The 24,537-nt window shown below is 46.2% G+C and overlaps 2 pseudogenes; one reads left to right on the forward strand and one right to left on the reverse strand.

Annotated features, from left to right (window-relative positions):
* The first annotated feature begins 1,224 nt into the window (after positions 1-1,224).
* LOC128575417 (60S ribosomal protein L36a-like) lies at positions 1,225-1,678 on the forward strand (annotated as a pseudogene).
* A 6,153-nt stretch (positions 1,679-7,831) lies between these two features.
* Positions 7,832-8,013, reverse strand: LOC128575753 (uncharacterized; annotated as a pseudogene).
* Positions 8,014-24,537: the final 16,524 nt, after the last annotated feature.

Genomic DNA, 24,537 nt, shown 5'->3' on the forward strand with positions numbered 1-24,537 from the left:
TGTATGTGGCTGGCACCTTAGCCGCTTGAACCACAGGTGCCAAGCCAGAGACCCCATCTCTTAAAAAAAAAAAAAAACAAACTAGGGCGGCGCCTGTGGCTCAGTGAGTAGGGCGCTGGCCCCATATACCGAGGGTGGCGGGTTCAAACCCGGCCCCGGCCAAACTGCAACCAAAAAAATAGCCGGGCGTTGTGGCGGGCGCCTGTAGTCCCAGCTACTCGGGAGGCTGAGGCAAGAGAATCGCTTAAGCCCAGGAGTTGGAGGTTGCTGTGAGCTGTGTGAGGCCACGGCACTCTACCGAGGGCCATAAAGTGAGACTGTCTCTACAAAAAAAAAACAAAAAAAAACAAACAAAAAAAACTAGCCAGGCATTGTGGCAGGTGCCTTTAGTCCCAGCTACTCGAGAGACTGAGGCAAGAGGGTAGCTTGAGCCCAAGAGTTTGAAGTTGCCATAAGCTATGACCCTATGGCACTCTAGGCAGGGCAACAGAGTGACATTCTGTCTCAAGAGAAAATAAAAAATAATGGGCGGCGCCTGTGGCTCAGCGAGTAGGGCGCCGGCCCCATATACTGAGGGTGGTGGGTTCAAACCCAGCCCCGGCCAAACTGCAACAACAACAACAACAACAAAAAAAAAATAGCCAGGCGTTGTGGCGGGCGCCTATAGTCCCAGCTGCTCGGGAGGCTGAGGCAAGAGAATCACGTAAGCCCGAGAGCTGGAGGTTGCTGTGAGCTGTGTGACGCCACAGCACTCTATCGAGGGCAGTAAAGTGAAACTCTGCCTGTACAAAACAAAAAAAAAAGAAAAGAAAAAATAATAATTTAAGGATTAGGAGTATTAGTCAAGGTAAGCTAACTGCTATACCAAACAACTCCCCGAACTCAGTTGATTTAATAATAAACCTTCCTTTCTTGGCCAGGCAAGATTGCTCACACCTGTAAACCTAGCACTCTGGGAGGCAAAGGCAGGAGAATCCCTTCAGCTCAGGAGTTCAAGACCACCCTGAGGCTCGGTGCCTGTAGCTCAGCAGCTAGGGTACCAGCCACATACGCTGGATCTAGTGGGTTCGATCCCATCTGGGCCTGCCAAACAACAGTGACAGAGTCTACAACCAAAAAATACCTGGGCATCGTGCGGGTGCCTGGCACTCTACGGAGGGCAACATAGTGAGACTCTGTCTCAAAAAAAAAAAAAAGACTTTTTCCTGTGAGCACCAGCGGCGGGAGGCAAGGGCTGTGGACGCCAAGCTTCGCGATTTCATCGTAGAGACAGTTCTACTATAGAGATGGTCAACGTACCTAAAACCCGAAGAACTTTCTGTAAGAAGTGTGGCAAGCATCAGCCTCACAAAGTGACCCAGTATAAGAAGGGCAAGGATTCCTTGTATGCCCAAGGTAAGAGGTGCTATGATCGAAAGCAGAGTGCTATGGTGGGCAGACAAAGCCAATTTTCCGGAAGAAGGCTAAAACCACAAAGAAGATTGTGCTAAGGCTGGAATGTGTGGAGCCTAACTGCAGATCCAAGAGGATGCTGGCCATTAAGAGATGCAAGCATTTTGAACTGGGAGGAGATAAGAAAAGAAAGGGCCAAGTGATCCAGTTCTAAACTTTGAGACTTTTTGTCTTTTTGAGGAGAAAATGTTGAAGCTATACAAAAATTACCTGTAGGGAAATAAATATATTAAAAAAAAAAACAAAAACAAGACCAGCCTGAGGAAGAGGTAGACCCTGTCTCCACTAAAAATAGAAAAATTAGCTGGGTGTCCTGGCAGGCACCTGTAGTCCTAGCTACTTGGGAGGCTGAGGCAGAAATATCACTTGAGCCCAGGAGTTTGAAGTTTCTGTGAGCTAGGCCAAGGCCACAGCAGTCTTGCCTAGGTGAGAGAGTAAGACTCTGTCTTAAAAAAAAAAAAAATTTTTTCTTGTTTATATTGTGGTTTGGTTTAGTGCAGGTTTGGAAAGGGAGACCGGTTCTGCCTAATCTTCTCCATGTTGTGATGCTGCCTTCCTCTAGCTCCTCAAAGTCCTTTACTTTCAGAGAGGTTTTTTTTTTTTGCAGTTTTTGGCCAGGGCTGGGTTTGAACCCCCCACCTCCGGCATATGGGCCTGGTGCTCTACTCCTTTGAGTCACAGGCACCACCTCCGGCATAAGGGGCTGGCCTGGAATACTGGAATAGATGCATATCATTTTCACTGTCTAGAACTTAGTCACATTTAACTGCAAGGAAGTGAGAAGGAGGGTTCTCTAGTAAAAAACAGCATGCCCGGTTACATTTGAATTTGAGGTAAACAACAAATAAGTTTTCAGTAAAATTATGTTCCAAATGTTGCATGGGACATAGGTCTACTAAGAATTTCTTCATTGTTTATCTGGAATGCAAAGTTATAGCTGGGAATCCTGTTTTGTTTGTTTTTTTTTTCTTTTTTTGAGACAAAATCTCAGGCTGTTGCCCTGGATGGAGTGCTATGGCATCACAACTCACAGCAACCTCAAACTCTTGGGCTTATTAAGCAATTCTCTTTCCTCAGCCTCCCAAGCAGCTGGAACTACAGACACCCACCACAATGCCTGGCTATTTTTTGGTTGTAGTTGTCATTGTTGTTTTTAGCATGCCCAGGCCAGGTTCGAACCCACCAGCCCTGGTGTATGTGGCTGGCACCCTAGCCACTGAGCAATGGGCACCAAGCCAGAATCCTGTATTTTTATTTGCTAAATCTCTCGCGCTACTGGGAAGTGAAGTCTGGCTGCAGGTTCAAGGAGAAGAGAAACAAATACTTGTATATCAGAGTCTGAGCCAAATGCCTGTTTCTCCTCACAGAATATCCTCATCCCTTTCCCATGGGAAATCCCATCTAGTCACTATATTCAGCTAAAGTCTCAATCAGCTTCAGATTTATGAACTGAAAAACCAAGTTATCTGTACATACACATTTGTTGAACCAGAAAAAGATAACCTCAATACAAACTCCCATTCAGTAAAGAAAAGCAAGAAAGAGGTACAATAGAAGTACCTAGAGTAGTCACATTTATAGAGACAAAGTAGCATGGAAGAGGTACAATAGTAACTTGTCCAAAGTACTTCTGAACTCCCACTGGCCAGTCATATCAAAGCCTCCTTCCCTGGAGCTGAGGGCATTTCCTTGGTTAGAACCTGTGTATTGTTCTCCATGAGTTGCTGGATGTGCGCCGGGCAGCTCTTCCTTACTGACATTCTTCATGGCCACATCTGATAGGGCCTTGGGGGAGTACGATCTACTTACTGGAGAATGTTCAGCTTTCTTTTTTTTTTTTTTTTTGTAGAGACAGAGTCTCACTTTATAGCCCTCGGTAGAGTGCCATGGCATCACACAGCTCACAGTAACCTCCAACTCCTGGGCTTCAGCGATTCTCTTGCCTCAGCCTCCCAAGTAGCTGGGATTACAGGCGCCCACCACAACGCCCGGCTGTTTTTTGGTTGCAGTTCAGCCGGGGCCAGGTTAGAACCCGCCACCCTCCGTATATGGGGCCGGCGCCTTACCGACTGAGCCACAGGTGCCGCCCAAATGTTCAGCTTTCATCAATCACTTCCTGGTGAGGCCTGTGGCTCAAAGGGGTAAGGTGACGGGTTCAGACCCAGCCCCGGCCAAAAACTGCAAAAAATAAATAAATACACATAAAATTTACCATTTTAGGCTTGGAGTCTGTGGCTCAAGCAGCTAAGTCACCAGCCACATACATCAAGAGCTGGCGGGTTTGAATCCAGCCCAGGCCTGCCAAACAACGACAACTACAACCAAAAAAAAAATGGCCGGGCGCCTGTAGTCCCAGCTAGTTGGGAGGCTGAGGCAAGAGAATTGCTTAAGCCTAGGAGTTGGAGGTTGCTGGGAGCTGTGATGCCACAGCACTCTACCCAGGGTGACAGCTTGAGGCTCTGTCTAAAAAAAAAAAATTTACCATTTTAACCATTTTAAAAACCACGGTAAAATATTACACAACAAAAAATTTACTTTTTTTTTTTTTTAAAGACAGAGTCTTACTTTGTCACCCTTGTTACAGTGCTGTAGTATCATAGCTCACAGCAACCTCAAACTCTTAGGCTCAAGTGACTCTCTGCCTCAGCCTCCTGATTAGCTGGGACTACAGTTGTGCCAGCCATAACAACTGGCTAGTATTTTCTATTTTTAGTAGAGATGGGGTCTACACCTTGCTTAGATTGGTCTTGAACTACTGAGTTGAGGCAATCCACCTGCCTCTCCTTCCCAGAGTGCTAATAGGTGTGAGCCATAGCATCTGGCCAGTTTTTCTGTTTTTAAATAGAAATAGAGTCTCATTCTTTCTCAGGCTGGTCTCAAACTCCTGAGCTCAAGGAATCCAACTGCCTCAGCCTCCCAGAGTGCTAGGATTACAGGTGTGAACCACTGCCCCTGGGCAGCAGAATTTCCTTTCTTTTTAAGATTGAATATATGTATATTCTTTTTTTTTTTTTGAGACAGAGTCTTACTTTGTCGCGCTCTTGGTAGAGTGTTATGGCTTCAGTCACAGCTTCCAGCAACCTCAAACTCTTGGACTTAAGCAATTCTCTTGCCTCAGCCCCCAAATAGCTGGGACTACAGGCCCCCGCCACAACACCCAGCTATTTTTTTGTTGTAGTTGTCATTGTTGTTGAGCAGGCCCCAGCTGGGTTCGAACCCACCTGCCTGGTGTATGTGGCAGTGCCTTAACTGATGCAGGACAAGGCAACACCACGACCTGCCCCCTTAGCCCTGGCCGTATTGATGCTGGGGGAGAGGCTGGCGCCTTGCTGTCTCCGTGCACTTCTGGCTGGTCAGTTTTATGGATGGCGCCTTGCTGTCTCCTCCACCTGCACTTCTTACTGGTGAATTTCATGTCAGTTTCCAAGGCCTGAGAGTTCATTGGACAGCTAGCTGTAACTAACAAGACCCACACCCTAGCAGAACCACCCCCCCACCCCCACCCCCGCCACTTTATAAACCACTGAGCAGAAAGCCTGAGGACAGACATCCCAAAGAGGGAGCAGCAGAGCTTGTTCCCCTCTTGAGTCCTCTCTGCCAGGAGGTTTGGTTTTTGCAGTTGTTGTTATTTTTGTTTCTGTGAATAAATCCTGACTTACCACTGATCCTGTGGTCCTTCGAGACTAAGAACCTGAAACTCCAGTATCATAACCACTGAGCTACAGGTGCCTAGCCAATGCCCAGCTATTTTTAGAGATGGGGTCTCTCTCTTGCTCAGGCTGGTCTTGAACCGGTGAACTCAGGCAATCCACCCACCTCGGCCTCCCAGAGTACTAGGATTATAGTGTGAGCCACCACACCCAGCCTTGAATAACTATATTTCTTTTTTTTTTAGAAACAGAGTCTCACTTTATCACCCTCGGTAGAGTGCCATGGCATTACACAGCTCATAGTAACCTCTAATTCCTGGGCTTAGGCGATTCTCTTTCCTCAGCCTCCCGAGTAGCTGGGAGTACAGGCGTCCGCCACTATTTTTATTGGCTATTTTTTATTGTTGCAGTTTGGCCGGGGCTGGGTTCGAACGTGCCACCCTCGGTATATGGGGCTGGCACCCTACCCACTGAGCCACAGGCGCTGCCTGAATAACCATATTTCATTGTACCACATGTTGTTTATCCATTCATCTGTTAGTGAACACCTGGCTAGCTTCCACCTCATGGCTATTATGAATAATACTGTTAGGAACATGGATATTCAAATATTTGTTCAAGTCCCTGGTTTCAATTCTTTTGGGTCTACAGTAATTTTTTTTTTTTTTTTTTTTGAGAGAGTCTCACTTCATTGCTCACGGCAACCTCAGACTCTTGGGCTCAAGCCATTCTCTTGCCTTAGCCTCCCAAGTATCTGGGACTACAGGCACCCATTACAATGCCTGGCTATTTTTAGAGACGAAGTCTTGCTCTGGCTCAAACTGGTCTCAAACCATGAGCTCAGTCAATCCGCCAGCCTTGGCCTCCTAGAGTGCTGGGATTACAGGCGTGAGCCACCGTGCCTGGCTAGGGTCTACAGTAAATCTATAATTTAATTTCTTGAGGAACTGCCAAACTGTCTTACACAGCATTTGTATCATTTTATATTCCTACCAGCAGGTTCGGAGCCTGTAGGTCAGTGGTTAGGGTGCTGGCCTCATGTACTGGGGCTAGTGGGTTGGAACCTGGCCTGGGCCTACTAAACAATAACAAAAACAGAGCCAGGCATTGTGACAGGTGCTTGTAGTCCCAGCTACTCAGCAGGCCAAGGCAAGAGAATTGCTTAATAAGCCCAAGAGTTTGAGGTTACTGTGAGCTGTGTAATGACAGCACTCTACTGAGGGCAACCAAGTGAGACCCTGTCTCTAAAAAAATAAATAAATAAGTATATTCCTACCAGCAATGCAAAAGTGTTCTAATTTCTCTATATTCTCACTAACATGTTATTTTCTGCTGTTTTTTAAAAATAATATTCACCCTATTGGGAAGATGTGAAATGATATTTCATTTTGGTTTTTATTTACACTTCCCTGATGATTAGTGGTGTTGAACATCATTTCATGTTCTTATGGCCATTTGTGTATCTTTGGAGAAATGTCTAGTCAGGTCTCTTGCCCATTTTAGGGTGGATTTTTTCTTTGTTTTTTGGTTGAGGTTTTAGAGTTCTTTATATATTTGGGATATTAATCTTTTGTCAGATACATGATTTGGAAATATTTTCACCCATTCTGTGGATTGCCTTTTTACCCTCTTGATAGTGTCATTTGATACATAGAAGTTTTTAGTTTTGTTGAAGTTCAATTTATTTATTTATTTTTTTGAGACAGAGTCTCACTTTGTTGCCCTTGGTAGACTACCATGGCGTCACAGCTCACAGCAGCCTCCAACTCTTGGGCTTAAGCAATTCTCTTGCCTCAGCCTCCCGAGCAGCTGGGACTACAGGCAACTGCCGCAACGCCCGGCTATTTTTTGTTGCAGTTGTTTAGCTGGCCGGGGCCAGGCCTGAACCCACTGCCCTCAGTGTATGTGGCTGGTGCTGTAACCATTGTGCCACAGGCACCAAGTCTGAAGTTCAATTTATCTACTCTTTTTTTTCCTTCCTTTTTAAAAATCTTTTTTTTTTCCTTCCTTTTTAAAAATCATCATTTATTTTTGAGACAGAGTCTCACTCAGTCACATGGGCTAGAGTGCCATGATATCATCATAGCTCAAAGCAACTTCAACCTTTTGGGCTCAAAAGATCCTCTTGCTTCAGCATCCAGGGTAGCTGGGACTACAGGCCACTGGGTGAGTTCTTCTATTTTTTTTTTTTAAGAGATAGAGTCTCGCTTTGTCACCTGGCTATTTTTTGTTACAGTTTGGCAGACGGCCGGGTTTGAACCCGCCACCCTCAGTATATGGCACCAGCGCCTTACTCACTGAGCCACTGGTGCTGCCCAAATTTTTATTTTCTTTCTTTTTCTTTTTTTTTTTGAGACAGTGTCTCACTTATTAATCCTTGGTAGATTGCTGTGGTGTCACAGCTCACAGCAATCTCCAAATCCTTGGGCTTAGGCAATTCTCTTGCCTCAGCCTCCCGAGTAGCGGACCACAGGTGCCCGCCACAACGCCCAGCTATGTTTTTGCTGCAGTTTGGCCGGGGCCAGGCCTGAACCCACCACCCTCGGGCGCCCCACCCACTGAGCCACAGGAGCGCCCAATTTTTTTATTTTTAATGAAGAGGTGGTCTCTCTCTTGCTTAGGCTGGTCTTGAACTCTTGAGCTTAAGTGGTCCACCCTTGTCAGCCTCCCAGAGTGCTGAGATTACAGGCATGAACCACCATGCCAGCCCCCTTTCTTTTTAAAAAGGAACCACTCAGATTGTCCTCTCCCTCTAACTTCCTAGTAGCGAGATCATAAGCGGCAAATGAGGGTTACAAGAAAACAACCCTAGAAGAGAATGCTGCACCTCCTCCTAGTGGTTTCTGGTACTCTACGTGTTCAAAGAAATTTCTCTAGTAACGAACTATAGAAATGATCCCAGGCCGGACGCAGTGGCTCATGCCTGTATTCCTACCACTCTGGGAGGCTGAGGAGGTGGATTGCCTGAGTTCACAGGTTTGAGACCAGCCTGAGCAAGAGTGAGACCCTTGTCTCTAAAAATAGCTGGGTGTTGTGGCAGATGCCTGTAGTCCCAGCTACTTGGGAGGCTGAGAGGAGAATCGCTTTAGCCCAAGAGTTTGAGGTTGCTGTGAGCTGTGATTCCATAGCACTCTACCAAGGGTGACAAAGTGAAACTCTGTCTCAAAAAACAAAAAAGAAATGATCCCTGAAAAGTAGTCTTAATTTATCTACTTTTCTTTCTTTTTTTTTAATTGTTGGGGATTAATTGAGGGTACAAGAAACCAGGTTACACTGATTGCATTTGTTAATTAAAGTCCCTCTTACAATTGTGTCTTGCCCCCCAAAGAGTGTGTCACACACCAAGACCCCACCCCTTCCTCCTTCTTTCTCTCTCTGCTCTCCCTATCTACTTTTCTTTTTTTTTTTTTTTTGTAGAGACAGAGTCTCACTTTATGGCCCTCTGTAGAGTGCTGTGGCCTCACACAGCTCACAGCAACCTCCAACTCCTGGGCTTAAGGCGATTCTCTTGCCTCAGCCTCCAAAGTAGCTGGGACTATAGGCGCCCGCCACAACGCCCGGCTATTTTTTTTTTTTTTTTTTTTGTAGAGACAGAGTCTCACTTTATAGCCCTTGGTAGAGTGCCGTGGCATCACACAGCTCACAGCAACCTGCAGCTCCTGGGCTTAAGCGATTCTCTTGCCTCAGCCTCCCGAGTAGCTGGGACTACAGGCGCCCGCCACAACGCCCGGCTATTTTTGTTGTTGTTGTTGCAGTTTGGCCGGGGCTGGGTTTGAACCCGCCACCCTCGGCATATGGGGCCGGCGCCCTACTCACTGAGGCACAGGCGCCGCCCCGCCCGGCTATTTTTTGGTTGCAGTTTGGCCGGGGCCAGGTTTGAACCCGCCACCCTCGGTATATGGGGCTGGCGCCTTACCGACTGAGCCATAGGAGCTGCCCTCTACTTTTCTTTTGTTGCCTTATTTTTGGCATCATATCAAAGAAATCATTGCCAAATCCAATTTCCATGAAATTTATACCCTATGTTTTCTTCTAAGAGTTTTATAGTTTCAGCTCTTATGTTTAGATCTTTGATCCATGTTGCATTAATTTTTGTGTATGATATAAGATAAGGATGCAATTTCATTCTTTTACATGTGGATACCCAGTTTTCCCAGAGTCATTTTTTTTTTTTTTTTTTTACTAAATCATAGCTGTGTACATTAATGCGAACATGGGGCACCATACACTGGTTTTATAGACCATTTGACATATTTTCATCACACTGGTTAACATAGCCTTCCTGGCATTTTCTTAGTTATTGTGTTAAGACATTTATATTCTACATTTACTATGTTTCACACATACCCTTGTAAGATGCACCGTAGGTGTAATCCCACCAATCACTCTCCCTCCGCCCATCATCCCCCAACATTTTTCTTTTTTTTAGAGACAGTCTTACTTTATCACCCTCAGTGAGCGCCGTGGTGTCACAACTCACAACAACCTCTAACTCCTGGGCTTAGGCGATTCTCTTGCCTCAGCCTCCTGAATACCTGGGACTACAGGCGCCTGCCACAACGCTCAGCTATTTTTTTTTTTTGTAGAGACAGAGTCTCACTTTATGGCCCTCGGTAGAGTGCCATGGCATCACACAGCTCACAGCAACCTCTAACTTTTGGGCTTGTGATTCTCTTGCCTCAGCCTCCCGAGTAGCTGGGACTACAGGCGCCCGCCACAACGCCCAGCTATTTTTTGGTTTGCAGTTCAGCTGGGGCCAGGTTTGAACCTGCCACCCTCGGTATATGGGGCCGACACCCTACCGACTGAGCCACAGGCTCTGCCCTCAGCTATTTTTTTGTTGCGGTTTGGCCAAGGCTGGGTTTGAACCCACTACCCTCGGTATATGGGGCCGGTGCCTTACCCACTGAGCTACAGGCGCTGCCCCCAGCACCATTTTTTTGAAAAGACTGAACTTTCCATATTGAATGGTCTTGGCATCTTCATCAAAAATTATTTGACTGGGTGGCGCCTGTGGCTCAGTGAGTAGGGCGCCGGCCCCATATGCCAAAGGTGGTGGGTTCAAACCCAGCCCTGGCCAAACTGCAACAAAAAAATAGCCGGGCGTTGTGGCGGGCGCCTGTAATCCCAGCTGCTCGGGAAGCTGAGGCAAGAGAATCGCGTAAGCCCAAGAGTTAGAGGTTGCTGTGAGCCGTGTGACGCCACGGCACTCTACCGAGGGCGGTACAGTGAGACTCTGTCTCTACAAAAAAAAAAAAATTATTTGACTATATATGCAAGGATTTATTTCTGGACAATCTCATTTTATTCTGTTGGTCTATATTTCTGTCTTTATGTCAGTACCATGCTTTTTTTTTTTTTTTTAATTTCAGTGTGCTTGTTCATGTTTGTTTGAAGTACTCCTTTTTTGTTGATTTTCTTCTTTCTCCTGCGGTGCTGGCTGTTTTTGATGTTGTTGGTAGAAATGGGGTCTTACTCTGGCTGACTGCTGCTCATATGGGTTTTGAACCTCTGAGCTCAGGCAATCCACCTGCCTCAGCCTCCCACAGCGCTGGGACTACAGGCGTGAGCCACCACGCCCGGCCGGTACCATGCTGTTTTGATTATTGTAGTTTTTTTTTTTTTTTTGAGACAGGGTCTCACTCTGTCACCTTGGGTAGAGTGCTGTGGCATCACAGCTCACAGCAACCTCAAACTCTTGGGATCCACCAATTCTCTTGTCTCAGCCTCCCAAGTAGCTGGGACTATAGGCACCCACTACAACGCCCAACTATTTTTAGAGACAGTGGTCTCACTCTTGCTCAGGCTGGTCTCAAACCTGTGAGCTCAGGCAATCCACCTGCCTCAGCCTCCTAAAGTGCTGGATTACAGGCAATAGCCACTGCGCCTGGTGAGAAACATCTTGAATAATGTTTGACCAAATATCTGGGTCAATATTCATTGAAGCCATAGGAAATAATAAGTGGGAAGGCCACACTCTTAACTTGATATTTGCTTCAGAGATAATCACATCTTTGAACTCATGTTGTTCAAGAACTTTTCGGTCTTACCTTGTACAATTTGTTATCCATAAATAGTCAGCTTTTCTTTTTTTTTTTTTGTAGAGACAGAGTCTCACTTTATGACCCTCGGTAGAGTGCCATGGCCTCACACAGCTCACAGCAACCTCCAACTCCTGGGCTTAAGTGATTCTCTTGCCACAGCCTCCCGAGTAGCTGGGACTACAGGCGCCCGCCACAAAGCCCGGCTATTTTTTGGTTGCAGTTTGGCGGGGGCTGGGTTTGAACCCACCACCCTTGGTATATGGGGCCGGCGCCTTATCGACTGAGCCACAGGCACCGCCCCATGGTCAGCTTTTCTTTTTTTTTTTTTTTGTAGAGACAGAGTCTCACTGTACCGCCCTCGGGTAGAGTCTGTGGCGTCACACGGCTCACAGCAACCTCTAACTCTTGGGCTTACGCCATTCTCTTGCCTCAGCCTCCCGAGCAGCTGGGACTACAGGCGCCCGCCACAACGCCCGGCTATTTTTTTGTTGCAGTTTGGCCGGGGCTGGGCCCGAACCCGCCACCCTCGGCATATGGGGCCGGCGCCCTACTCACTGAGCCACAGGCGCCGCCCCAGCTTTTCTAAGCCTGAAAGGCCCATGATCTCTATATCCATCCCTTCCATCTCTGCTTGAAATCCAGTTAATTCTTACCTAACTCTCTTCTTTCTTGGAATACTTTATAAAGATCCGTGTGCTAGTTAATAAATTATTGTCCCTCAGTTCCAAACCCACCCTTCCCTTCTTTTTGGGGGACAATGTCTTGTGTTGTTGCCTCGGATAGAGTGCAGTGATGTAATCATAGCTCACTGTAACCCCCATACATGGGCTCAAGCTATCCTCCCACCTCCGCTTTCAGAATACCTGGGACTACACGTGCATGCCACCACACCAGGCACACACACATATATACATATAATATATATGTATATATGATATATCTTTTTTTTTTTTTTTTTTTAGACAGAGTCTCACTTCATTGCCCTGTGGTTGAGTCCCATGGCGTCTTAGCTCACGGCAACCTCAAACTCTTGGGCTCAAGTGATTCTCTTGCCTCAGCCTCCCTTGTAGCTGGGACTACAGGTGCCACCACAAGCCCAGCTATTTTTAGAGACAGGGTTTCACTCTAGCTCAGGCTGGTCTCAAACTCCTAACCTCAAGCAATCCATGTGCTTCAGCCTCCTAGAGTGCTAGGATCATAGGTGTGAGCCCCTGCACCTGGCCCTTAATTTTTATATTGCTAATAGAGATGGATGTTGCCCATGTTGGTCTTGAACTCCTGGTCTCAACAAAGAATCATCCTGCCTTGGCCTCCCAAAATGCCGGCATTACAGGTGTAAGCTACTGCTCCTGCTCCCCTCCCCTGTTGTATTCTCTACCATGAAATACTGGAGCTGGGGCTCTACAAATCATATTTCTCTTTGGTCAACAGGCTCTATGTTTGACTCTGCCAACAAGGGCCACCAGGGGGAGATCTCGAGGCCAGAGGAAGAAGGGACTTGCTCTTTTTGGGTTCCTATTCCTGTGAGGATCACTCTAGAAACACTCCTTCAGCCTGGCAGTGGCAGGCCTTCCTATAGCAGCAGCTGAATACACTTGGCAGTTTTTCCCACAGTTGCAGTACCAGCTTTGTTGTGTCTCACTCAAGAGATCCCAGCACCAGCTAGGTGGCATCCCTCCTCGGTGGTCTGGGTTCTTCTTCCAAGCTCAGAGACTCTACACCAGCGGTAGACTCGCTGCAAATAAAATACAAAAATTGTGCATATTGGAGAATCACATCAACTGGATTCACAGTTTAAGTCTTTCCTGAGACTGGGAAGGAGTAAGACCCTAAAACTTGGTATGGGGGGATCTTATTTGACTCAGACAAATCTGACGATCTTAGATTCTCACTTTTCTCTGAGCTTCTCTTTCCAGTGGAAGCATTTTACCTGCTGTGTCTGAGGAGACCATCCTTCTCTTGCCTGCAAACTCTGTAATAACCTCTCCTGGAGCAGAATATACACCTTGCATAGATACGCCATTCTCCTCCAGAGCCACCCAAGCCCCCACTTGTGGTCACTAGACCCATAACTAGGATTAAATATCAGCATTCTTCAAAGGGGGCAAGGATAAAATCTGACTCAAAAGGAAATAAATTATACAACAAAATAATTGCAAGATTTTGCTGACATGTAGACAGAAATCTGGAGAATACATGTGGGAATGGATTCTTTTTTTTTTTTTCTGAGTTAGTCTCACTTTGTCACCCTCAGTAGAGTCCTGCAGTGTCATAGCTCACAGCAACCTCCAACTCTTGGGTTTACGCGATTTTCTTGCCTCAGCCTCCCAAGTAGCTGGGACTACAGGCGCCCGCCACAATACCCAGATATTTTGTTGTTGTAGTTGTCATTGTTGTTTGGCAGGCCCGGGCTGGGTTCAAACCCGTCAACCCTGGTGTTTATGGCCTGCGCCCTACCTGCTGAGCTACAGGCACCGAGCCTTTTTATTTATTTTTTGGGACAGAGTCTCACTCAGTCAACCTGGGGTTGAGTGCCCTGGCGTCATAGCTTACAGTAATCTCAAACTCTTGGACTCAAGGGATTCTCTTGCCTCAGCCTCCTGAGTAGCTGTGAACTACAGTTGCCCGCCATAATGTCTCGCTAATTTTAGAGATGAACTCTCACTCAAGCTGGTCTTGAACTCATGAGCTCAAGTGAACCACCGACCTCAGCCTTCCAGAGTGCTGGGATTACAGGCGTGAGTCACTGTGCCTGGCCCTTGGATTCTGAATTTAAAATATTACTGTGCAGGTTGGGCTTGGTGACTCACTCCTGTAATTGTAACACTCTGAGAGGTTGAGGTGGGTGGATTGCTTGAGCTCAGGAGTTCAAGATCAGCTTGAGCAAGAGCAAGACCCTGTCTCTACTAAAAATAGAAAAAAATGACTCAGTGCCTGTGGCTCAAGTGGTTAAGGCACCAGGCACATACACCTGAGCTGGTGAGTTCGATTCCAGCCCGGGCCCACCAAACAACAATGACGGTTGCAACCAAAAAATAGCCGGGTGTTGTGGTGGGCACCTGTAGTCCCAGCTACTTAGAAGGTGGAGGCAGGAGAATTGCTTGAGCCCACGAGTTGGAGGTTGCTGTGAGCTATGGTGCCAAAGCACTCTACCAAGGACAACAGAGAGATTAAAGTTAAATAATGCCAGGAGCCAAAACATATCACAAAAATGCCCCTTGCTATCTTGATTTTACGAGCAAACTATTCTCAGGAATTCAACCGTAAACAGCAACGGTACTTTCCCCTTGCATATCTCCTCAAAAATGCACCCCCCGCCTTAGGGTCCTTCTCCTAGTAATTTTCCAGAAACTAGCCCCCTCCCTGCCCTGCTAGGAACAGCCCTTAGTTACTTCCTCGTTTGAATGCTTATAAGCCCAGCTGAAAAAATAAACTCTTCGGAGCTTGATCAGACTCTTGACTTGCTCTCATTCTTTCGTGTCTCTTGTCCCCTCATTCGACTGACCCCTTTGTTTCCCAGGTCCCCGTTGAATTCCCCGCAGGCCGGGGCAAAATAAGATCCCAAGGGTGGTACTTTAATGCAATTGGACTGGGATCCGTATAAGAGAAACACCGGGAGTGTACATATACAGAAAAGAAGACCATGTATTGACAAAGCAAGAAGGTAGTTATCTACAAGCCAGAGAGAGGCCTTCCCATAAACCAACCCTGCTGATACCTTGATCTTGGACTTCCAGCTTCCAGAGTCTGTGAGAATATAAATTTCTGTTGTTCAAGCTGGAAGGTCTGTGGTATTATTTTCTGGCAGTGCTAGCTGACTAACACACTGGGGAAATTGCAGATATTAGTGTCACCATCAAAGACTTGAAAGATGGGTTCAGTGCCTATAGCTCAGCAGTAAGCGTGCCAGCCACAAACACCAAGTCTGGAGGGTTCAAACCCAGCCTAGGCCTGCTAGAACAATGATGACAACTACAACAAAAAAATGGCTGAGCGTTGTAGGCGACTGTGGTCCTAGCTACTTGGGAGGCTGAGGCAAGAAAATCGCTTAAGCAGGGGCGGCGCCTGTGGCTCAAAGTGGTAGGGCGCCGGTCCCATATGCCGAAGGTGGCAGGTTCAAACCCAGCCCCGGCCAAAACCCACAAAAAAAAAAAAAAAAAAGAAAAGAAAATTGCTTAAGCCCAAGAGTTGGAGGTGGCTGTGAGCTGTGATGACACAGCACTCTACCAAGGGTGACATAGTGAGACTCTGTCTCAAAACAAACAAACAAAAAAAAAAAACCACATGCAAAATAAAAGGTGGAAGATAAACATAAATATTCATGGGCCTGCTACTTAAGAGAGGTATTTGGGTGTCCCAAATTCTATAAATTTTGGCTGTAGTATAAGCTGGTCTTTCTTTGGACCTTATGATCCAGCAGATTTAATGATACTCAAAGTGTTCACGTCAAATAGGGATGTTGTATGGGGCCTCTGGCAAGCACTACCAGGTGAATCACAGTGTTGGCCTCTAGGACTGTGGAGTGAGTACATCCATGCCCTTTTCTGCAGATAACTGTTCTTTTTTTTTTTTTTTTGGTAGAGACAGAGTCTTACTGTACCGCCCTCGGGTAGAGTGCCGTGGCGTCACATGGCTCACAGCAACCTCTAACTCTTGGGCTAACACGATTCTCTTGCCTCAGCCTCCCGAGCAGCTGGGACTACAGGCGCCCACCACAACGCCCGGCTATTTTTTGGTTGCAGTTTGGCCGGGGCTGGGTTTGAACCAGCCACCCTCGGCATATGGGGCCGGCACCTTACCGACTGAGCCACAGGCGCCGCCCAGAAATCGAAAGCTCTTAACCACAGGGTATTAAGTAACCATGTGACCCAAGCCTCCTATCATGAGTTAGGTGATATTTTATCCACCAAACTATGAGGTTGGGCAGGCACAGAAGCAATTTATTTTCAGGTGCAAATGGTATATAGGAAATGAAGGTCTCATCTATAAAATGGATACAGATTAAAAAAAAAAAAAAGAAAGAAATGAGGCTCAAGCCAGTCTGGAAGGTGTGAGCAAGTAATTTTCCTGTCACCCCAGCTCTTACTGCACTGCCTTCTCATAGGGATTTGCTTACGACCAAAGAGGAGAAAACTATACCCTGGTCTACAGATGGTTCTGCACAATCTGTTGGCACCACACCATGGTGGAAGGCTGAAGCATTACAGCTTTACCTGGAGGTAGGCCCAAAGGACAATGGTATACTCTCATTTAAGATTCAAATTCTGGGGTGGCGTCTGTGGCTCAGTGAGTAGGGTGCCAGCCCCATATACTGAGGGCAGCGGGTTCAAACCCAGCCCCGGCCAAACTGCAACCAAAAAATAGCCGGGCGTTGTGGCAGGTGCCTGTAGTCCCAGCTGCTGGGGAGGCTGAGGCAGGACAATCGCGTAAGCCCAAAAGCTTGGAGACTCTGTCTCTACAAAAAAAAAAAAAAAAGATTCAAATCCTGGCTGGGACATGGTGGCTCATGTCTATAATCCCAGCACTCTGGGAGGCTGAGGTGGGCGGATCCCTTGAGCTCAGGAGTTTGAGACCAGCCTAAGCAAGAGTAAGACCCTGTGTCTACTAAAAAGAGAAAAAATTAACTGTGTGTTGTGGTGGGTGCCTGTTGTCCTGGTTACTCGGGAGGCTGAGGCAGGAGGAATGCTTGAACCCAGGAGTTTGAGGTTGCTGTGAGCTAAGCCAATGCCACAGCCCTCTCACCTGGGCAACCAAGTGAGCCACTGCCTCAAAAAAAAAAAAGGGTGGCGCCTGTGGCTGAGTAGGGCGCCGGCCCCATATACCGAGGGTGGCGGGTTCATAACCCAGCCCTGGCTGAACTGCAACCAAAAAATGGCCGGGCGTTGTGGCGAGCACCTGTAGTCCCAGCTGCTCAGGAGGCTGAGGCAGGAGAATCGCTGAAGCCCAAGAGCTAGAGGTTGCTGTGAGTCCTGTGACATCATGGCACTCTACTGAAGGCGGTAAAGTAAGACTTTGTCTTTACAAAAAAAAAAAAAGATTCAAATAGATTCAAATCCTTCAGAGGCAAAGGCTTGGCCCACTCTACAAGTGTTCTAAATAGTTGAGGTCCTGATAGAAGATAAAAGTAATACGGAATGAATAGTAGAAAAATAACTTGGGAGGCCAAGATGGGTGGATTGTCTGAGCTCAAAGATTTGAGAGTGAGCCAGAGTGAGAACTCATCTCCAAAAATAGCCAGGCATTGTAGCAGGCACCTATGGTCCCAGTTACTCAGGAGGCTGAGGCAAGAGAATTGTTTGAACCCAAGAGTTTGAAGTTGCTGTGAGCTTTGACACCACGGCACTCTACCAAAGGCAACAAAGTGAGACTCTGTCTCAAAAAAAAAAAAAAAAGTAGAAAAATAAACTTTACAATGTCAGGCCAGATGTGGCAGCTTATACCTGTAATCCTATCACTTTGGGAAGTCAAGGCAGGAGAACAGCCTGGGCGTCATACTGAGACTCCCCATCTCCACAATATATGTGTGTGTATTTTTTTTTGTTTGTTTGAGATAGGGTCTCACTATGTCGCCCTTGGTAGAGTTCCGTGGTATCACAGCTCATAGTAGCCTCAAACTCTTGGGCTTAAGCGATTCTCTTGCCTCAGTCCTCCCAAGTAGCTGGAACTACAGACGCCTGCTACAATGCCTGGCTATTTTTTTGTTGCAGTTGTCATAGTTGATTTTAGCCAGCCCTGGCTGGGTGTGAACCTGCCAGCCTCAGTGTATGTGGCCAACGCCCTACCCACTGAACTACGCACACTGCCTCCACAAAATATTTTAAAAATTAGCCTGGCATGGTGGTACACACCTGTAGTCCCTGCTGCATGGGAGACTGAGGCAAAAGGATCACTTGAGCTCAGTAGTTTGAGATTGCTGTGAGCTATGATGATGCCACTGGATTAAAATATGGACAACAGAGTTAAGACCCTGCATAAAAAAACAAAAAAGATGGGCTGGGCTTGGTGGCTCATGCCCGTAATCCCAATACTCTGGGAGGCCGAGGGGGCTGGATTGCCTGAGCTCAGGAGTTCAAAACTAGCTGAAAAAAGCAAGACCCCAGTCTCTAAAAATGGCCAGGTGTTGTGGTGGCACCTGTAGTCCCTGCTACGTGGGAGACTGACACAAGAGAATCACTTGAGCCCAAGAGTTTGAGGTGGCTGTGAGCTATGATGCCATGGCATTCTACGAAGGGTGAAAAAGTGAGACTCTGTCTCAAAAAAAAAAAGTTATAAATGTCAACTATAGCCTTTGACCAGTTATAGAAATGAGAACTGTTACGGCAATGCATATTTTCTTCCTATTTTATTTATTTATTTTTGAGAAGGAGTCTCACTATGTCTCCCTCAGTAGAGTGCTGTGGGACTACAGGTGCCTGCCACAATGCCTGGCTATTTTTTTTTATTTTTTGGTTTTTGGCCGGGGCTAGGTTTGAACCCGCCACCTCCGGCATATGGGACCAGTGCCCTACTCCTTGAGCCACAGGTGCCTATTTTTTTTTTTTGTAGTTGTCATTATTGTTTAGCAGGCTCGGGCTGGGTTTAAACCTGCCAGCCCTGGTGTATGGGGCCAGCGCTCTAACCACTGAACTACAGCACCAAGCCTTTTCTTCCTATTTTTTAATGTATGATTGTACATAAATGTACATATGATTTTGTATGTATGATTATATGTAATAATTGTATAGTAATTATAAAAGAAATATAATTATAAATATATATGAAATTTGTAATGATACCTATATAAATATGTAAATAAATATATGTATGTACTTTTCTTCTCTCTTCCCCTTCCTTTTATTATTTATTTTTTTTTCTTTTCTTTTTTTTTGTAGAGACAGAGTCTCACTTTATGGCCCTCGGTAGAGTGCTGTGGCATCACACAGCTCACAGCAACCTCCAACTCCTGGGCTTAAGCGATTCTCTTGCCTCAGCCTCCCGAGTAGCTGGGACTACAGGCGCCCGCCACAACACCCAGCTATTTTTTGGTTGCAGTTCAGCCGGGGCCGGGTTTGAACCCGCCACCCTCAGTATATGGGGCCAGTGCCTTACCAACTGAGCCACAGGCGCCGCCCTATTTTTTTTTTTTTTTCTGATACAGAGTCTCACTATGTCTCCCTTGGTAGAGTGCTGTGGCATCACAGCTCACAGCAACCTCCAACTCCTGGGCTTAAGCGATTCTCTTGCCTCAGCCTCCCAAGTAGCTAGGTCTACAGGTGCCCGCCACAATGCCTCGATATTATTAAAGATGAGGTCTTGCTCTTACTCAGGCTGGTTTCAAAAATTATCCACCTGCCTTAGCCTCCCAGAGGGCTAGGATTATAGGCATGAGCCACTGTGTAGACCTAAATCACATTTTGTTTCACAGCTGGATCTGTTTGGCTCTGCCCCATAGCAGGCACTAGAGGGAGACTGCAGAGCTGGAAGAGAAGAAGAGATTTGCGGCTTTTGGGGAGTGGTGTTCACCAAGAAGAAGGCCGTAATCCACACAACAGGAAAACTGCTTTTGTAAACTATAAAGGCAGGAAGGAGTAAGGTTCGGCTGCGCCCTCTTTGGTTGCAGATGACATTCTTTGTTTTTGAGAGTTGTAAGAAATGGGGCATTTGAAAGGAGGTTGGGGGAGCTGGAAGGGGCATCCTAGCCCAAGGCCCTGGGTGTGGGGGATGGAGGGAGAAACTTAGGCTTTGTGTTATTGCAGGAAAGTAGTGAATTAAAACTGACAGACGTGGCTCGGTGCCTGTAGCACAGTAGTTACTGTGCCAGCCACAAATACTGAGGGTGGCGGGGTTCGAACCTGGCCTAGACCAGCGAAACAACAATGACAACTGCAACAAAAAAAAAGCTGGGTGTTGTGGCAGGCACTTGTAGTCCCAGCTACTTGGGAGGCTATCGCAAGAGAATCGCTTGAGCCCAGGAGTTTAAGTTACTGTGACCTGTAACGCCAGGGCAGTCTACCGAAGGTGAGATAGTGAGACTCTGTCTCGAAAAAATAAAAGAAAAAAAAAAAAAGAAGAGATTTGCTCCTTCCTGCTACTTTCATGTGAGAGAAGCAATTCTTTCCTGTAGTAGCTGCTGAATTTAGCCTGCAGATATTTTCATTGATTGCAGAACAAACTTTATCATGCTTCATCTCAAAGACACCTGATTTTGGGGGTGTGATTGGTAAGTGCCTATAGTCACAGCTACTCAGGAGGCTGAGACAAGAGGATTGCTTGACCCCAGAAGCTTGCTTGAGGCTGCAATGCACTATGATTGTGCCTGTGAATAGCTTTAGTCTGGGCAACAAAGGGAGACTCTGGCTCTAAAAGAAAAAGAAAAAGAAAACCAGCATCATTCAGTTGGTATGTCTTCCTGCTCTTAGTTTCTAAATTGTAATATCCCCTTTCTTTTTGTTTAATGAGACATAGTTTTGCTCAGTAGCTCTGGCTAGAGTGCAGTGGCATCATCATAACTCACTGCAACATCAAATTCCTGGATTCAGAAGAAATAGCCACACAGGTAGCCGGGACTAGCACCATCGCACCTGTCTAAATTTGTAATATTTACAACCACTTTTTTTTGTTCCCTCAGCCCAGGGATTGGTAGCTGTTTTATGATGTTTCTCCCCTTGTGATCCCTTACCCTTTCCATTACCTAGTTAACCAGCCTGGGCTGATCTCAAACATCTGACCTCAAGGAGTCCTCTTGACCTCCCAAAGTGCTGGGATTACGGGCATGAGCCACCATGCCCAGCTAATAATTCTTTTTTTTTTTTTTTTGTAGCGACAGAGTCTCACTTTATGGCCCTTGGTAGAGTGCCGTGGCCTCACACAGCTCACAGCAACCTCCAGCTCCTGGGCTTAAGTGATTCTCTTGCCTCAGCCTCCCAAGTAGCTGGGACTACAGGTGCTATGCCTGGCTATTTGTTGTCATTGTTGTTATTGTTGTCCTTGTTTAGCAGGCCCAATCTGGGTTCACCTAGCCCCCAGTGTATGTGGTTGGTTTCCTAAGCACTGAGCTAGGGGCACCGAGCCACAGCTAATAATTCTTTATATTAAATTTTTTCTGTGCAGGCTTGGCACCTGTAGCTCAAGTGGCTAAGGCACCAGCCACATAACACTGGAGCTGACGGGTTTGAATCCAGCCCAGGCACACCAAACAATGACAATTATAACCAAAAAATAGCTGGGCATTATGGTGGATGCCTGTAGTCCCAGCTACTTGGGAGGCTGAGGCAAGAGGATCACTTAAGCCCAAGAGTTTGAGGTTGCTGTGAGTAGAGGCAAGAGGATCACTTAAGCCTAAGAGTTTGAGGTTGCTGTGAGTAGTGACACCATGGCACTCTACCCAGGGCAACAGCTTGAGACTCTGTCTCAAAAATAAATAAATGAATAAATATTTTCTGTTTAAATAAAGATGAGATGGTTTCTGTCCCCTGATTGGACTCTGACAGAGACAGACTCCAAGAGTAGCCAACCATACCTTACTCCGACTCTTCCCAACATCTTCCCTTATAAATGTAATTGCTAGGTGAATAAGCACGTGATCTACCTTCCAAGTTATTGAAATGGACTTTTGCTAACCAGCACAAAGGGTAAACGAACCAGAGTAGAAACAGTGGGGAATTGAGAAAATAAGTCACACAAGAGACCTAGTGTACATAAAAGACAAAGAGATGGGATGGGAAGGTCTGACGCAGCTCACGACTGCAGCCAACACAGGATGGGACGTGTGAACAGCTCTATTTATATAGTACCTAAACAAGGTTGCTTGTGTTAACAATGTTGCAAACCAGCAAGGAAAGTAAATGGGAGTTTTTGTCTGACAAGGCTGACAGGAAGTAACTGGATAAATAAAAGGAGTTTTACCATAAACAATATTCTTTTTTTTTTTTTTTGAGACAGAGTCTCACTATGTCACCCTTGGTAGAGTGTCATGGTGTCACAGCTCACAGCAACCTCCAACTCTTGGACTTAAGCAATTCTCTTGCCTCAAACTCCCAAGTAGCTGGGATTACAGGCGCCTGCCACAACACCTGGCTATTTTTTTGTTGCAGTTGTTTAGTTGGCCTGGGTTGGGTTCAAACCTGCCACCCTTGGTGTATGTGACTGCTGCCACTGTAACCACTGTGCTATGGGCACCGAGCCACATAAACAATATTCTCAAGGACATGAATCTTAGTAAATGGGGTGAAGATTAACTTTAAGAAAAAAAGGCTATGTGTTTTTAGGCAAAAGACAGGAAAGTATACAGAAACTACGTGACTTCTGGCACAGGGAACAAGGAGAAAGGACTATTGTTTTAGGAAGGGAGAAGAAGCAGTTGGGGGGTCGTTCCTTGAATGCACCTCCCGAGCTGTGGGGGTCTTGCCACCTCACAATCTGCACTCCATAGATGACAATTTCACAAAATATTTTGCTACACCATAACAGAGCTCTTCAGCCATCTAGCCTGTATATCTATGTCTGTGTAATCTACTGCCTTACCATTAATTCAGTGACAGATTTTTGTTTTTTCTTGCGGCTGGTACAAATTTCTGTATTAATAAGGGTCAATTAATTGCTGTAGGAAACAACCTCCTAAACTCAGTGGCTTATAAAATAAAACTTTATCCCAGCTACTTGGGAGGCTGAGGCAAGAGAATCGCTTGAGCCAAAGAGTTTGAGGTTGCTGTGAGCTATGATGCCATGGCACTCTACCAAGAGCGACAAAGTGAGACTCTGTCTTCAAAAACAAAAACAAACAAACAAAACTTTATTTCTTGCTCATATCAGAGTTCAATATAACTTAGTATAGTAGGGGAGAGCTCTCCTCTACACAATTAAACAGGGACTCACATTTCTTCCATCTTGTGGCTCCACACTCTTCTACATTTTTAGAATTGCCTCTATCCTGCTAGCAGATGGGAAGAGCAGCAAGGATTGGCACCTGGGAGTTTTATGAGCCAGCCTGGGAATAGTACCTGTCACTTGCACTAGCCAGAATTCAGTTACATGGCCATTTCTATCTGTAAAAGAGGCTGAGAGCTGTGGGTATGGATGAAAAGAAGTAGTTTATACTGCATTAAATGGCTCATTAGTGACATTTAAGATAAAAATTTTAGGGGAAAATTGGGTATGGTGGCTTACGCCTAAAACCTTATCACTTTGGAAGGCTGAGGTGGGAGGATCATTAAGGTCAGGAGTTCAAGATCAGCCTGGGCAACATAGTGAGACTCCATCACTACAATAAAGAAAAGAAGGCTGGGCATGGTGGCTCATACCTATAATCCTAGCACTCTGGGAGGCCAAGAAGGATGGATTACTTTAAGTCAGGAGTTTCAGACCAGCCTGTAACTGGTCTGACCAGTAGAGCCCATTTCTACTAAAAATAGAAAAACTAGCCAGGCATTGTGGTGGGGGCTTATGGTACCACCTACTCAGGAGGCTGAGGCAAGGGGATTGCCTGAGTCCAAGAGTTTGAGGTTGCTGTGAGGTATAACGCCATTGCACTCTACCCAGGGCATCAGAGTGTGACTGTCTCCAAAAAAAAAAAAAAAAGAAAGAAAGAAAAGGAAAGGAAAACAATTAGCCAGGTATGGTGGCACATGCTTGCAGTCTCAGCTATTAGAGTCTGAGGCAGGGGCAGTGCCCATAGCTCAGTGGGTGGTGCACCGGCCACATACACCCAGGATGGCGGGTTCAAACCCAGCCCAGGCCAGATAAAGAACAATGACAACTGCAACAAAAAAAATAGCCAGGTGTTGTAGAAGGCGCCTGTAATCCCAGCTACTTGGGAGGCTGAGGCAAGAGAATCACTTGAACCCAAGAGTTTGAGGTTGCTGTGAGCTGTAATGCCACAGCACTCTACCAAGGGCAACATAGTGAGACTCTGCCTAAAAAAAAAAAAAGTCTGAGGCAGGAGGATCACTTGAGCCCAGGGGTCTGAGGTTGCAATGAGCTATGGCAACATTGCACTCCAGCCTGTGCAAGAGAGTAAGACCCTGTACCCCTCCCACCAAAAGAAAGGTTTTGGGGGAGTGATATAGACAGACGTCAAATTGTAAAATGTTAAAAAATCGTAAGTGACAAGAAAGTGGTAGCTAGTCTTTAGTATAACTCTAATGAAAGCAAAAAAGATAAACCTGAACTAGAGAGAGGACATAGCCAACCATGGAAAGCTCTGTTAGGTTTTTTAGGGTTTTGAGTTTTTTTTATTTTTGAGACAGAGTCTCACTTTGTCACCCTTGGTAGAGTGCCATGGAGTCATAGCTCATAGCAATCTCAAACTCCTGGGCTCAAGCGATTCTCTTGCTTCAGCCTCCCCAGTACCTGGGACTATAGGTGACTGCTACAATGCCCTGCTATTTTTAGAGACAGGGTCTTGCTCTTGCTCA

Source organism: Nycticebus coucang, chromosome 22 (genome assembly GCF_027406575.1).
Source record: "Nycticebus coucang isolate mNycCou1 chromosome 22, mNycCou1.pri, whole genome shotgun sequence".
Classification (NCBI taxonomy): domain Eukaryota; kingdom Metazoa; phylum Chordata; class Mammalia; order Primates; family Lorisidae; genus Nycticebus; species Nycticebus coucang.